The sequence below is a fragment of the Marmota marmota genome, unplaced genomic scaffold, assembly GCF_001458135.2.
Source record: "Marmota marmota marmota unplaced genomic scaffold, marMar, whole genome shotgun sequence".
NCBI lineage: Eukaryota > Metazoa > Chordata > Mammalia > Rodentia > Sciuridae > Marmota > Marmota marmota.
Window position 1 is genome coordinate 13177960 of NW_026000093.1, and position 14574 is coordinate 13192533.

A 14574-nucleotide genomic window follows, 5' to 3' on the forward strand; every position below is an offset into this window, starting at 1 on the left:
GGTAGCAGAGATGAGAGGGGGAAGTGGTTATGAGCCATCCTACAAACTATGACTTTCAGATTTTGTATCAGGTCAAACCAGTGATGTGACTGCTGAACAATTCAGATTACAATCCTGTTTGGTAGGTAACTATTTATTCCCATTTTACTAGTAAGAAAACAGAGTCACAAAGAGAATAAATAATTTGCACATCTAGAATTTTGACCCAGCCTGTTTGGCACCAGAGTCCCAACTCATAAACACCACGCTATGCTTTAAAAACTGGATGAAGAGCTGTGGCTGTGGCTCAGCGGTAGCGCATTTGCCTGGTATGTGTGAAACACTGGGTTTGATTTTCAGCACCGCGTATAAATAAATAAAGGTCTGTGAACAACTAAAAAAAGTTTAACAAAAAAATTGGATGAAGCCAGAAGATGCACATCTATAATCCCAACAATTTGGGAGGTTGAGGCAGGAAGATCACAAGCTCAAGGCCAGTCTTGGCAACTGAGTGAGACCCTGTCTCAAAATAAAAAAAATTAAAATCAGTGGGGATGTGGCTCAGTGATAGAACATTCCTGAGTTCAATCCCCAGAACTGAGGGGGGAAAAAAAATCCAACACTGTGGATGATTCTTATGCACTGAATTAGTGATCAGAGACACTGTAGTAGATCTTCACACAAAACAAATGCAATATGCTAATATCATTCCACCCATGAACAAAGGGCTTGATATGTCACACTAATGTCACCTTTGTTACACAGAGCAGACTATACTTTCCACTGACACCAAATAATATCTTTTAAATGGTCTGTATGCCTGGATAATTTTCCTGGATTAGTTTAATCTGAGGGTCCCATGACCTACCATAGCTCACTCTTTACCAGCAAGCAGCAAAAGGAAATCTGAGGGGGAAGATTATTAGCTACACTATTCACACATGTCCCTTGAGAATGTGGGATTTAGGGTCATAGGTCCCACTAGCACTTAATTTTATATGAATTTAAACATTTGTGCCTTTTGTGCTGTAACTCACAGCAGAATTACAGGAAAACATCAGGCCTCAGGCCTTCCCTTTGGAAGGGACAATAAGATACCACATTGAGTGGCATCAGGAATGAAGGATGGGGAAAGAGTTGAAAAAGCTGTTCCATACAAAGTGCCCAGAGGACATGTAAGATTACAGGTAGAGCAGGCAGTTAAATGTAGAAGCCTACATTCAAGGTACACACTCAAACCTGGCCAGAGTTTCCACTTTGTGCTATATCTATGTATACTCCATTTACTCTTCCATATCAAATCACCTATATTTTTCCACCCTGCCACATCCCAGAAAGCTGACCTGTATGCGCTACAAACAGAGGCCATCTACCTTCTGCCCTTGTCCTCTGGTTAGATTCAGTGCCTCACTATGAGGCACTAGTAGAATAGGGGCAGGAGCAGTGAGATGCTAAGGTTATTATCCCTTTGATCCATATTGGACAGCAAAAGATTTCTCTATCTAAGGCCAGCTTCTACCAGGCAGCCTCTTCTACCCCAGTTATAATTCAAGGACTAGGAGTAATGATAGGCTCCTGACCTTGCTGGGAAAGAGGGACTTCAACCATACCTTGGTTGCCTTAACCCTACCCACAACACCTTAATAAACATTCCTTTGTTAGACACCCTTCATTACTTTTTAGTATGCCTTGTAACTAATGCAGTTACCTGGTACCAACAATGGTCCTAGGAAACAGAACCTCAAAAGTGAGATATATATTTGATAAGTGTCCTGATAACCTTCTTAAGGAGGAAGGAGATGGCACACAGTGACATCATGACCATTTCAATTACTTCTTGTGCATGGTGTTACAAGATGGAATGCAGGTGGAGGGCAGGGTGCCAGAAATCTGAGTGGCTCATGAAAAGGTTTACTTCAGAGATTGTAACATGGGCTAGGGCTGCTTCTGGCTGTTCTTGAGAATGTGCACAAAGCAAATGACAAGTTGAAAGCCATGAATTCCCAAATAGATGGATATCCATCTATGGATGTTTTAGAGAATCTATTATGTCTTAAAACTGCCAAGCTGATAGGACTAAGAATCAAGCCCAGAAGGATTACAAAAGCTAATTAAACTTGCAACACTGCAAAGTCTCATATGCTAACACAAGGGACACTGGCTGGAAAGCAGAATGATTCAGAAATATGGATTGAGACAGCTGGGAAGACACTAAAAAAACTGAACTCCAATTTAGCTCAAGTTCCCTGCTGAAAGCAGTTACCTGCATCCCTGAGGGTACTGAGACTACCAATGTACCCCATAAAATCCTTTGAGATTGTTTCACAAGAGGACTCCCATTCTCTTGACTACCTGCTCCTGCTTCCCTTCACTGCCTCATAACCCAAAATAGCCCAGAAAGAAGTTCAAGTACTACTCTAAAAGAAGACTGCCTTTATACCAAAGAAAATCTGCAAAATCTCAATTTTTTACCAGTAAGAGTCTGAGAAGCACATATGGGAGTATATTCAAATAGTATTAGACCAAAGAAGATTAAACGTAAGATTGTGGCCCTTTATAAGGCCATAATCATATACTCTTGATCTTTCTCCAGGCCTTTCCAAAGAGTGATCTACAGCAATTCCAAAGGTTGACTGTCCAACTGAAGCAAGGGAAATCTATTATCCTTCCATAAGTTATAAGATGGGATACTAACTCAGAACTGATACTAATGCCAAATGTGGCCCACCAGTCAGAGTGGGACTCCCAGAGATGAAGGTGGCCCTCATAACTCAAGTGGGTACAATGAAACCATAAGCCTACCTTGTGTTTATTTTCCTAGTCCTATAAATTTTAGTGGAAATCAATATAATAGTAACTAGCCCAAATCTCCACATTGGCTCCCTGCCCTACATCATAAATTTTATTACAGGAGAAAGGACCATGCAGAAGCCTCTGACAAGCATCGAGAGAAGAATAAGAGTTGTAGACCCCCCAAGGGTTTGACAACAACTACTGTCAATTTGATTACAAGCTTAAAGCTCTTCGAACTATTTTCCTTGCTCCAACTAAAAAAATAACAAAAAATTATACCATATCACTCTGAGCTCAGAAATCAGTACCACCGTCAAAAACTGGAAGGGTGTTAAATGCAAGGATGTTAAATCCCACCATATTCCCATTTAACTAGCCTATTTACCAGAACCAAAGCCAAAAACATCCTAGAACATGACTATGGATTACCATAAATTTAATCAGGTAGTAATTCCAATTACAACTGCAATTCTAGATGTGATATTTTGGGCTGAAGAAAATCAGCACAACCCCTGATATCTGATATGAGACTCTTGCCCTGGCAAATTCATTCTTTTCTCACAACATCAGCAAGGACAATGAGTTAGTTTGCCACAAATACCTAATCCCTTTTGCTGTCTAACTTGAGGGTCAGGTGTGAATTGTCATAATAAAACAGTCTGGAGGGCTGTGACCTTTCTTAGATCACCACACTGGTCTACTACATTATGGCATTGCCTTAATTGGACCTAAAGAACAAAAAGTAGCAAGTACCCTGGACACTTGCATAAACACATAAACAAGAGAAGGGATGGGAGAAAAATACCATGGAAGTTCAGGAATCTCCGAATCAGTGGTTTTTAGGGTTTCACTGGTCTGAGGCAGAATGTCTAATCTCAAGTCAGAGAAACAGTTATACCTTGCACTGCTTAGGTGAGAAGCAGGAAAAACAACTGGATGCTTCCTATTTGGACACGATGTTCTGACCCATCTACTGGAAAAACCATGAAGTTGTTAGTTTTTATTGAAGCCTGTTCAAAGAGAGGGTTCTGTAACAACGAAAACTGCTCTAACCATTGAGTCTCTGCCTTAGCACATCCAACAGTATGAGAAATGACCTAATAGACACGGATTTGTTAAGGGGCCCGTGATAAGCATCAGGAGACTAAGGTCTAAAGATCTCTTAGGGTTTGCCAACAACTACTGTCCATTTGATTCCTGACTTGCTACTAGGCTCTGGTAGAGATTAGATAGCTGGCTATGGAAAACCAAGAAACTGGGTAACAAGAACATTTATCATGAACAGAGCATTACTTGATTCTCCAAATCATAAAATTGGATATGCACAGCAGAATTCTACTCAGTGTAGTAAAAGCAAGACCAGGTGTGAGCAGGTTTGGATGGCACATGTGAGCTGCAGAGATAAATGGCACAGACCTCCATGGTGGCAGAGTTAGGATTTGAACCTGGTAGTCTGACTTTAAGGTTCATTATACCAGACTGTCTCCACATGTATATGCTCTAGAGTCCTTTAGGGACAAATGAAGATGGTTCAAAACTTACTTTTTCTGTGTATTTTGAGACAGATCTCACTATATTATCCAGGCTGGTCTTGAACTACTGGACTTAAGCTAACCTCCTGCCTCCATCTCTCAAGAAACTGGGACTATAAGCTACAGATACAACTTGCCCAGTTTTCATAAACTAACTTTTAAGTGGTTAAAAGTAAAATTATGAAAAATTAATCCTAATATTACTGTGAATTTAATGCATAATTATTCTATGAAACTGAAGCAATTAAAATTATATGAAATCATCCTCTGGCCAAGCAGCCAAATAAAACAGAATGAGAAGGGGATTGACATAAAAAGATCACAAATGAGAAAGAAGTAGAACAAAAATATACATTGTTCTTGTGGGAATGAAAATTGAAAATTTCTGAGAGGTTCACAGGTATGTAGTAGGGCTTTTCAAAATGCAACAGAAAAAAGATCAACCTCAACTCTGCTGGCAAGACACAAGATAATCATATACAGTGGTTCTCGAGGGAAGCTGGATCGCTCAGGCGTAGGCGGTATGGCCCCAAAGAGACCTAAATTCATCAGATGTTAACCCATAATGGAAGAACTAATCCGACTATCCACTTCATGAATCAGTTCAGACAAGTCCAACAACAACAACAACAACAAAAAATAGATCAAAAAATAACTTTCAGAGGCCAGCCAGATCTTAGGAAGGACAGTGAATTTGCAAGGGTAATATAATACCTAGTAAATACTATATAATGCTTCCCATCTGGGGGCAATTTTGCTATGGGGGGATATTTGGCAATGTCTGGAGATTTTAGTTCTCTCAACTTGGTGGCAAGGAAGTAGTCAGAAAAGATGCTAAGCATCTCCAAGGCCCAGGACTGCATTGTTTTTGTTGTAGGGGGTCTACAACAAAAATATCATGTGGTCCAAAATGTTAACAGTAGTGAGATCAAGAATCCAGCATTTATAGAGCACTAATGCCAGGCCTGCTTTAAGAATTCTAACACCTCACTCAATCCTCACAGCAACCTCTGAGATAAATATCACTATTCCCACTTTATAGATGAAGAAGAAAACTAGGCTATGAAGAGTACTTTCACATGATTAATTACACAGCTGTGGATGACAGCACCCTGACCCAACAGCCCAACTCGCACATCATGTGTCCCTCAATTTCTTATCCTACGATTGTACGCATCCTCTCATAGCAAAGGCAGATTTTGATTCCGCCACAAAGAGGAGCTGGAGTTTGGGCAGCAATGGCAGGAGTGCTAGGCTCCTGACTTTCCTCTCTTGAAACATCACTCATCTACCCAAGAGCTTGATAGAGAGCAGACTTTGCATGCTGGCCCCATCACAAAGACAAGGGCTAAATTATGAAATAAGGAGGACATAAGAAATGATGCTATTAAGAACATGGTTTTTCGGAAAGGAAGGGGGAGTTTATCTTTTTTAAAAAAGCATTTATAGATTTCATTTTTAAAAAATTTAGAGCTATAAAAAGTAGCAATATAAGTGGCACTCTGTGGTAGAGAATCACCCAAATTCTTATGTTAAAATTTTGTTGATTCAAATACTCCTTAAAAATAAATGGACATGTTGGGAACAGTAGCACATGACTGTAATCCCAGCAGGCAGGAGAACTGCAAGTTCAAGGCTAGCCTGGGCAACTTAGTAAGACTCTATCTCAAAATAAAAAATAAAAAGGGTGGGAGATGTAACGCAGTGGGGTAAAACACTCCCAGGTTCAATCCCCAGTATAGCAAAAATAAATAAATGGACATTACTTAAAACTTTTTAAAAGCAATTTTCCCTTTACTTTTTAATATGTCTTTTTATCTACTGTAGGTTGATTACTGTCCTGAATCTTACAGTAAAAAAAATTTACTGAATTTCATCTGGGATGACTTCCCCACAGCTCTTCACAAAAAGGCCTTTGTTCAAATGTCACTTCTTGTGATAAGCCTACCTGAACACTGTAACTAAAAATGTTCCCTCCACAAATTAGACTTCGGCCATCATCCTGTTTATTTCAATTTTAGCATTATGGACTGCTTTNAAATATATATATATATATATATATATATATATAAAGGGTCAAAAAATTCTTCTGTTTTTACCTCTAAAATAGTAGAGTTTATGACTCCTATTCCTTCAATATTAAAGACTTCAGTTTGATATTGACTAGTGGATACTACCCAGATTAGAAACTAGATATATTCATAATTTATCAGTATTCACTCTTAACTAATATGATGGAGACAGAGAGGGTTGAAGATTCACACCAAGGAATAAAGGGAAATAAGGACAAGCCAGACTATCCCAAAAGAAAGGAGTTAGGCTTGAAAGAATTGCAAGTTTTCTTTAGCAGGAGCACAGAACCATGCACTAGTATATGAGAACAATGGTACCCTTAAAGGTAGGACTTAAAAAAGAGTTAGGAAGACACAAAAGAAAACCCATGCGTATAACATTATAAAATTCCTAGAGATAACAGAAGAAAACATAGGTGACTTCCAGTATGGTGATGACTTTGTAGATACATCAAGGCAAGTTCCTGAAAAGAATGTCAAGAGAATGAGAGGGGCTGGGGATGTGGCTCAAGCAGCAGTGCACTCGCCTGGCATGCGTGGGGCACTGGGTTCAATCCTCAGCACCACATACAAATAAAATATAGATGTTGTGTCCACCGAAAACTAAAAAATAAATATTAAAAAATTCTCTCTCTCTCTCTAAAAAGAGAGAGAGAGAGAGAATGAATGAATGAATGAATGAATGAGAGGACAAGCCATGAACTAGAAGGAAATATCTGGAAAAGACATTCAGTAAGCTAGGTACAGTGGTACACAGCAGCTCAGGAGGCTATGGCAGGGGATTGCAAGTTCAAAGGCAGCCTCAGCAACTTAGCAAGACCCTGTCTCAAAATAAAAAATAAAACGAGCTATGAATGTGACTAAGTGGTTAAGCAACCCTGGGTTCAAGCCCTGGTAAAAATAAATAAATAAGAATTTAAAACCCTCCAGGAAAAAAAAAAAAAAGGCATTCAGTAAAGGATTGTTACCTAAAATATACCAAAAACTCTTAAAACTCAAATTTTAAAAAATAGCCTAATTTAAAAATGGGCCAAAGATCTTAACAGACAATGCACAGAAGGGAATATATAGCTGACAAATAAGCATATGGAAAGATACTCCATCTCATGTCAAGGGAAACACAAATTAAGACAAGAAGATACCAATACAGACCTGTTAGAATGGGCAACATCCATAAAACTGACAACATCAAATGCTGGTGAGGATGGGGAGCAACAGGAACTCTCATTTATTACTAGTGAGAATGCGAAATGGTACAGTCACTCTGGAAGACAATTTGGCAATTTCTTACAAGACTAAAATATACACTCATCCCATAATCCATCAGTTGTATTCTGTGGTACTTACCTAAAGGGGGTAAAAACTTATGTCCACACAAAAACTTGCAGGTGGATATTTATAGCAGATATATAACTGCCAAAATTTGGAGGCAATCATTTTAGTAGGTAAATGGATTACAACTGGTACATCAGACAATGGAATATTTTTCAGCATTTCTAAAAAGAAATGGGCTATCAAGCCATGAAAAGCCATGGAGGAAACTTAAATACATATTGCTAAGTGAAAGTAGACAATCTGAAAAGGTTTCACACTGTATGTGTCCAACTACTTAACATTCTAGAAAAGGTAAAACTCTGGGGAGAGAGTAAAATAACCAATGTTTGCCAGGAGTTGGAAGGATAGCAGGATGAAAGGATGAATAAGTAGAGCACAGAGGATTTTTAAGGTATGATTTGTATGATACTAAATGGCAGAAATATACATCATTATATATTTGCCCACAACCAAAGAAATGCACAACACCAAGAGAGAACTCTAATGTAAAACTATGGACTTTGGGTAATTATGTTAATGTAGGTTCATCAATTATAACAAATGAACCACTCTGGAGGGGGGATATGATAATAGGGGAAGCTACGCATGTGTGGGATAGGAGGTAAATGGGAAATTTACACACCTTCTTCTTTAATCCAACTGTGAAATCAAAACTTACCTAAAAATAAAATAAAAAAGAGGCACAAACCATGGGCACAGGACAGAGATCAGGTGGGAACTAATCTGGGAAATGTGAACTAATCTAGGAAATAAGAAAATGGATTAGAGTGGGGGGAAGAGGATTATTCATTTAAAATTACATTAAAAGTACCTTCCCAGGAAATTCAAACCCCAAAATAACTGATTTCTGGTACTGGAAGTCTACTGTAATAGTACTTAATCTGTGTTTGTTTATTTCCGCCTCTCAGGATACTAGCTCCAAATATATCTGAAATGTTTCAACACAGACAAAGCACATCTTTGTCACATCTGTAAATTAGGTTCACAGCAGAATAGATTAAAAATCCAACAGGATCTGCCAATGAAAGATACATAGTAACCTCCCCTTCCCTCACACACATCACATGATGAGTCAGTTACAACTTTTCCTGTTTTCCTTCCTTTAATTCGGATTCTACGCCCCTCTTTGGTTTTTCCCCTCATTCTGTAATTACAAAGTAGTTCTGTTTTTCTTGGGCTTATCACACCTTATATTTGAAGGATCTTTTATTCATACTGATTCTTAAGAAAAGTGATAAAGGAGTTTAAAACAATATATGTGCAAAAAAAAAATTAGTTATGTTGGGACAAACAATACAGAACAGTATGAATCCAACAATTTGAGAGGAATGTCCAAGAACCTCAACAAAGTCATAGGGACCTATGGATTCCCAGAAACTGGCTCTATCTTTATTACATTCAGGAAGGGGAATGAGGGAAGAGGTGAAAGTAACCACTGACAGCCTTTGTTTTCCATATTAGACTTAAAACTGCCAGGATAAGAAGGAAAGCCCTACACTTATTGCAACAATAACACAAGCCTCCACTTGGTGAAGGGTAGGGAACGTAGCAGTGGCAGCAAGTGTCCTATCCTCCTCTGCCTCCCAAGTTCACTGGTCTCAATCACAAGAACAGCTGTACTTTTCCAGCTTCCCAAGCTTTCCCATTCAAAGACGCACTTCTAGCACATCTTACAGGCAGATGTGAACACAGAATACTCCAAGGACAATTTCTAGAGGACTGCAATCACTGGCAGAGCGAGGGGGCCTAGGGTGAAGCTGGTTGTGATTGTGGAGGTTGAGTATGAAGAAAGAATTCAGACTGAGACACTAAAAACAAAACTAAACCTACAAAGTCAACAATCACCACCAAGTCTCAAAGTCTTTTTGGAAAACTTCAACCTGTCTCTGCTTTTGTTCTAACCTCCTTACAATCCTACCACAGCAGCCAGAGTGATATAAATTGGATAATCCCTGCCCCCTCCATTTATACCCTTTCTATGGCTTCCTGCTGTCCCTAGAATAAAATCCAAACTGAATTATAGCCAACAGACTACCAACTATTTGCCCAGCTACACCCACCAGGCCACATGCCCTCTGTTCAGAAGACTCCCATTAGAACAACCTTTTCCCTAGTTTGCATGCACACCAAACTTTTTCCCATCTGAAGTCTGTCTCTTGTACCTATGGTCCTTTCATCTGGGATGACTTCCCCACAGCTCTTCACAAAAAGGCCTTTGTTCAAATGTCACTTCTTGTGATAAGCCTTCCTGAACACTGTAACTAAAAATGTTCCCTCCACAAATTAGACTTCGGCCATCATCCTGTTTATTTCAATTTTAGCATTATGGACTGCTTTTAGGATTGCATTTTGCTTGCTTATTCAAAGCTTCCCCAACTGTAGGACCTTTACTTATTCACTGCCATGTTCAGAAGGCCCTACTAAACATTTGTTTAACTTATTCATGCAACAGGTAAGAAATTCCAATTTGCCAAATTATGATGGTGAGATCTTTAAAGTAAACAGTGCTTCATCATTTCTTCATTAATCTCTTAAATCATCACTCTCTGCCTCGTTACTGGGTCACCCCAGTATACTAACAGGTTATGATAACTTAATAAAATCCTCCCTAAAAATACAGATTTACTTATTTAAAGTCACTTACAAAATGCTCACCATGTGCTAGGGATGTATCACTAGTCTGTGCCCCCATTTTAAGTATATAACGCCTTTGCATTTTAAAAACAAAAATCAGGATAAACACAGATGCTTACATAGTATGATAAAAGGAAACTTCACTCCAGAGCAAGTATTTGCTTTCAAAATTCTTCTGACAGTAAAACTTCATTTGTTAGCACATTAGAAGACATCTTCCAGAGCACACAAATTATAATCAATTACATATTTAATTATAATACATATTGACACTGTAGCACATTTGTGATAAGTCCTTTTATTGGCTATGTTATTAGTAAAAATAATATGTAAATTTTTATCTTAAAAGTTCAAAAATTAGAACCTCTATATATGTTTTCCTTACTCTTTCCTATCAGTAGAAACTGCAGTTTTACCCTAGAAATGATAAAATAAATTTACTTATACCTATAAGTACTCAAAATCAAGAACAAAGAAAATAAGGCTAATACATGCCCTAGAATGGAAAAACCCATTTGGTTTGGGAGGTAACAGGAGAAGAAAAGATAAAATTAAATGTCAGAAACATCTACAGAAATCCTTAAATTCAGTTTTAATCTGAAAGAGTCACAGGTAAAAGAAAAACATTGACTCAACTGGAATATGTGCAAGGAGATGTCTATATTGTAAAATTAACCAAAACATGTTAAACTAAATGCTGATATCAAACTTAAAACTGTAAGCTTGAACAACAGATAGACTCAGTATCTTCTATCTACCACCTTTCTCCAAAGAATTAAAAAACTTCTGGCATACATGATTCTCCATATATCCAGGAAATAAATGAAGAAAAAAAGAGCAATTTTTTTTTAGATTAAACAATGAAAGGAGGCAAATTAATTCCCACAAGAGCAGAGAAGACAATGTTCAGTCCTATCCAGCTCAGAAAACAAAGCAGAGAAAGAGTATTACATGTGCCTGCAGATATAAAAACAAAATACAACTTAGAAATAATACTTCACAAGAAAACTCAAAGCTATAGATGTTGCTCCATAAGTCTGGCTTGTCCCAGTGGCTTCCTGAGTAAGATTATTGTGTATTTTTTAAAACATTTGACTATGTAAGTGTTGTATATGTTGCTCTTCCTATACCCACTTTCTTCTACAAACACAGAACTGGATATCTTCATTTGTATCTTTTTACTTAATACTGAATTTCCATTTCCATTTTCCTTATATGTCCATATGGTAGAAATAATTGTTGCAGCTCAATCTTAATGATTTAAAGGCCTATTAAACAGAATTTTAATTTTACTTTTACTTAAAAAGCAGATAAATAGATGTGGATCTTATATTTCCTTTAAAAGTAACTGAAAGGAAAAAAGATAACTGGAATTTTTCTATGTGTGCTTCCTGGAATTTATGTGTGTGTTTCTTGTCCTTCAGTTTATATTTAGCAAAAAAAAAAAGAAAAAGAAAAGAAAGAAAAAGAAAAATGCTCAAATAATGACAATTCAAAGTAGAATGTGATAAATTCTCTATGAAAGTCATCAGAACTCAGAGGAAGACAAAACTACCTTCAACTAAACTTATGGGAGGAAGCTTGAAGGATGGGCACTCAAAACAGAGCAGCAGAAGTCTTCAGCTTAAACAGGGGAAAGCTATTAGTCCAGTTTATTTGAATAACTACCTACACTGGGGAAAAGTCCAAATCATTAATAGAAAAAAAAAATGAAGCAATACTCATTTCCAGGCTTTATAAGACACTGCCATTAAAGCTTTATCTTACTTTCATGTTTATAAGCCTAAGTTGGAAATCACTGTTTTTATCTATAGAAGATAGGGAGATTTGAATGCCAGTCTTCTCACTGTGGATCTCACTCTGATGAGGATGTGAAAGAATTTAAAAGGGAACTGTGAGACTGTAGGTGTAGACGATGGAATGAAATGAAGGGGCACAAAGAAAGAGGGGCTTGGCAACAACAGAAGCATCGGGTTCAAAAAAAAAAAAAAAACCTGACAGGTGAAATATTTGCACGTGGGGTGCAAGGTAGGAGGAAGAATTAAGATTGCTTCAAGGGGCTGAGGATATAGCTCAGTTGGTAGCCTGCTTGCCTTGCATGTACAAGGCCCTGGATTCTAATCCTCTGCAACACACATACACAGACACACACACACACAACCTCAAGGCTTTATTCCTGGGTAACCAGGAGAAAAAACTAGAAGGGGGGGGGGGGCAGAACAAAATGACAGTGAATTAGCTTAAGTAATTACTAGTCTTGTTAGAAATGTCTACATCAGATCCACACATCTGATACCTTCTACATGCTAGGCACTGTTACCAGGTGCTTAGAATACAGCAGTGAACACAACTGGGAAGCACCCTGAGCCACATGGAACTTACCCTCTAGTGGCAGACAACAGATAATGAGTAATTATATAAACAAGTAAATATACATTATAGGAAGTGTGGGGTTGTGTGCAATTTTAAATAAGAAGGTAACATCTGAACAAATACCCAAAGGTGAGGGAGTGAGCTATGCAAAGAGCTGAGGAAGAGTCAGCAACTAACACCCCAATATCTCAAAACAATTTCACTCCAAAATGCTTTTGAAGTTAGCAGCAACATTGCAACACACTTCTTCAGGACCCAGTCCTATTTCCTTAGGCTTATATTCAGGGTTCCATTTCCTGACTCTATCCTGCCTAATCTAGAAAAGTCACCAATAACACAGTGATAACAAACTGCCAAGTAGGTCAATTTGTTTATACTGGTCATTTACATTCTGTATATATGAGAAAAGGGCTACAGTTTAAACAACAAAACCAAAGCACTGTTAGAACATGTTTGTACAAAGCTTAAGAAGACAATCATCTTCTTCTCAAAGCAATAATTGATGTAGCAACTTTGAGACTTGTGATTTAAATCAAAGGTGCTGAAGAATGATTATGAATCATGCAATTAAGCTACCAAAGCAGGATGTTGCTGAGAGAAAAACCATTCACAGCACCATAAAACTGTCAAAACTAAAAATAGTAACTATCATCAAAACTAGAATATATTACTCTGATTTTACAATTCATTGATCAGCAGAAGTGAATTCTAGTCTAAGCTTGTTTATTGATTCTGGGTTGCTGGCACCACACCTTTATCTATAATGACCAGTTAGTCTGATTTTCAAATCCCTTTCAATTCTGAGAGTCTATGCAGCAAGCTAATGATGTCTGTTTACTTATTTTGGATGCTCTGGTTTACATACTCTTGCAGTAATAGAATAAGCACTTACTTCAAATAGAATAATTCATAAGTCTGTATAAAGTGGCAGGAACTGTTTTTTTAAAACAAATCTTCCACAACTTAAAATGAGTTTACATTCACCCTAACGGTGATACTTTTTTCTCTCTCTTAGAACAGCCTTAAACACTGAGGTGTCTGAGGGTTGGAGGGTTAGCTAGGTGGTACAGCACTTGCAGGAGACCCTGGATTTGACTCCCACCACTGTCCAAGAAAATAAGACTGGGGTGTCAGTTCATTTGAAAGTGGATTTGATTTAGAACAAGGTGGAGCGTCCTCTTCTTGCAGGACTCATCTTACAAAAACTGTTCCAAAGCAATCCCCAAACATTTCTAGCAACACCTCTAAGGAAAATGCGTAGGTTTTCCAGTGATGGCAAACTTTGGAAATTAATGATCATTTAAATGCGTAATAAGAAAACAGCCAGCACTCATTGTTGGCAAGCATTAGGCAATAATCTCTCAATCCTTACAATCTTGTAAATTAGGGACATATGTGAGGACTCAGCATACAGGAGTTTAGCAAATTGTTCAAGTTTTCTCAGTTAATAAATGACTTGAACCCAGGCATTCCAGCTTCAAAGCTATCATACCTAATATTCCCGTGGTATATTTATTCCCTGGTGTCCTTGTTTAAATAACAGTCCCATTATAAGTCGCACCCTTCTCGCAAACTCAACACTACCAAGTCAATATAAAGGCACCCCCGCAAGCTCACATTGGAGAAGTTTCTCCTACAGTCCTGAACCACTAACTATAAATGTATTTTAAAGAATATAAGAACTTAACAAGTACCTGAAATTTCTCGAGATTTGAGGAGAGGGTGTGTGGGGATCAACTCAAAATTTCTCTGTCCCGGAGCAAAGTGCTGCGAAGGGAGAGCACCACCAGCTGCGGTCCCGGCGTCTCCCGCTCCGAGGTTCACCCGAGGAGGCCGCCCACCCGCCCGCCCCTCCT

The 14574-nt window shown here is 38.1% G+C and overlaps 1 protein-coding gene across 9 annotated transcripts in view; it reads right to left on the bottom strand.

The window, feature by feature from the left end:
• The window catches only part of Sgk3 (serum/glucocorticoid regulated kinase family member 3), a 117976-nt gene that overhangs the window by 59122 nt on the left and 44280 nt on the right, over positions 1-14574 (bottom strand). The gene's annotated exons all lie outside the window — the stretch shown is intronic.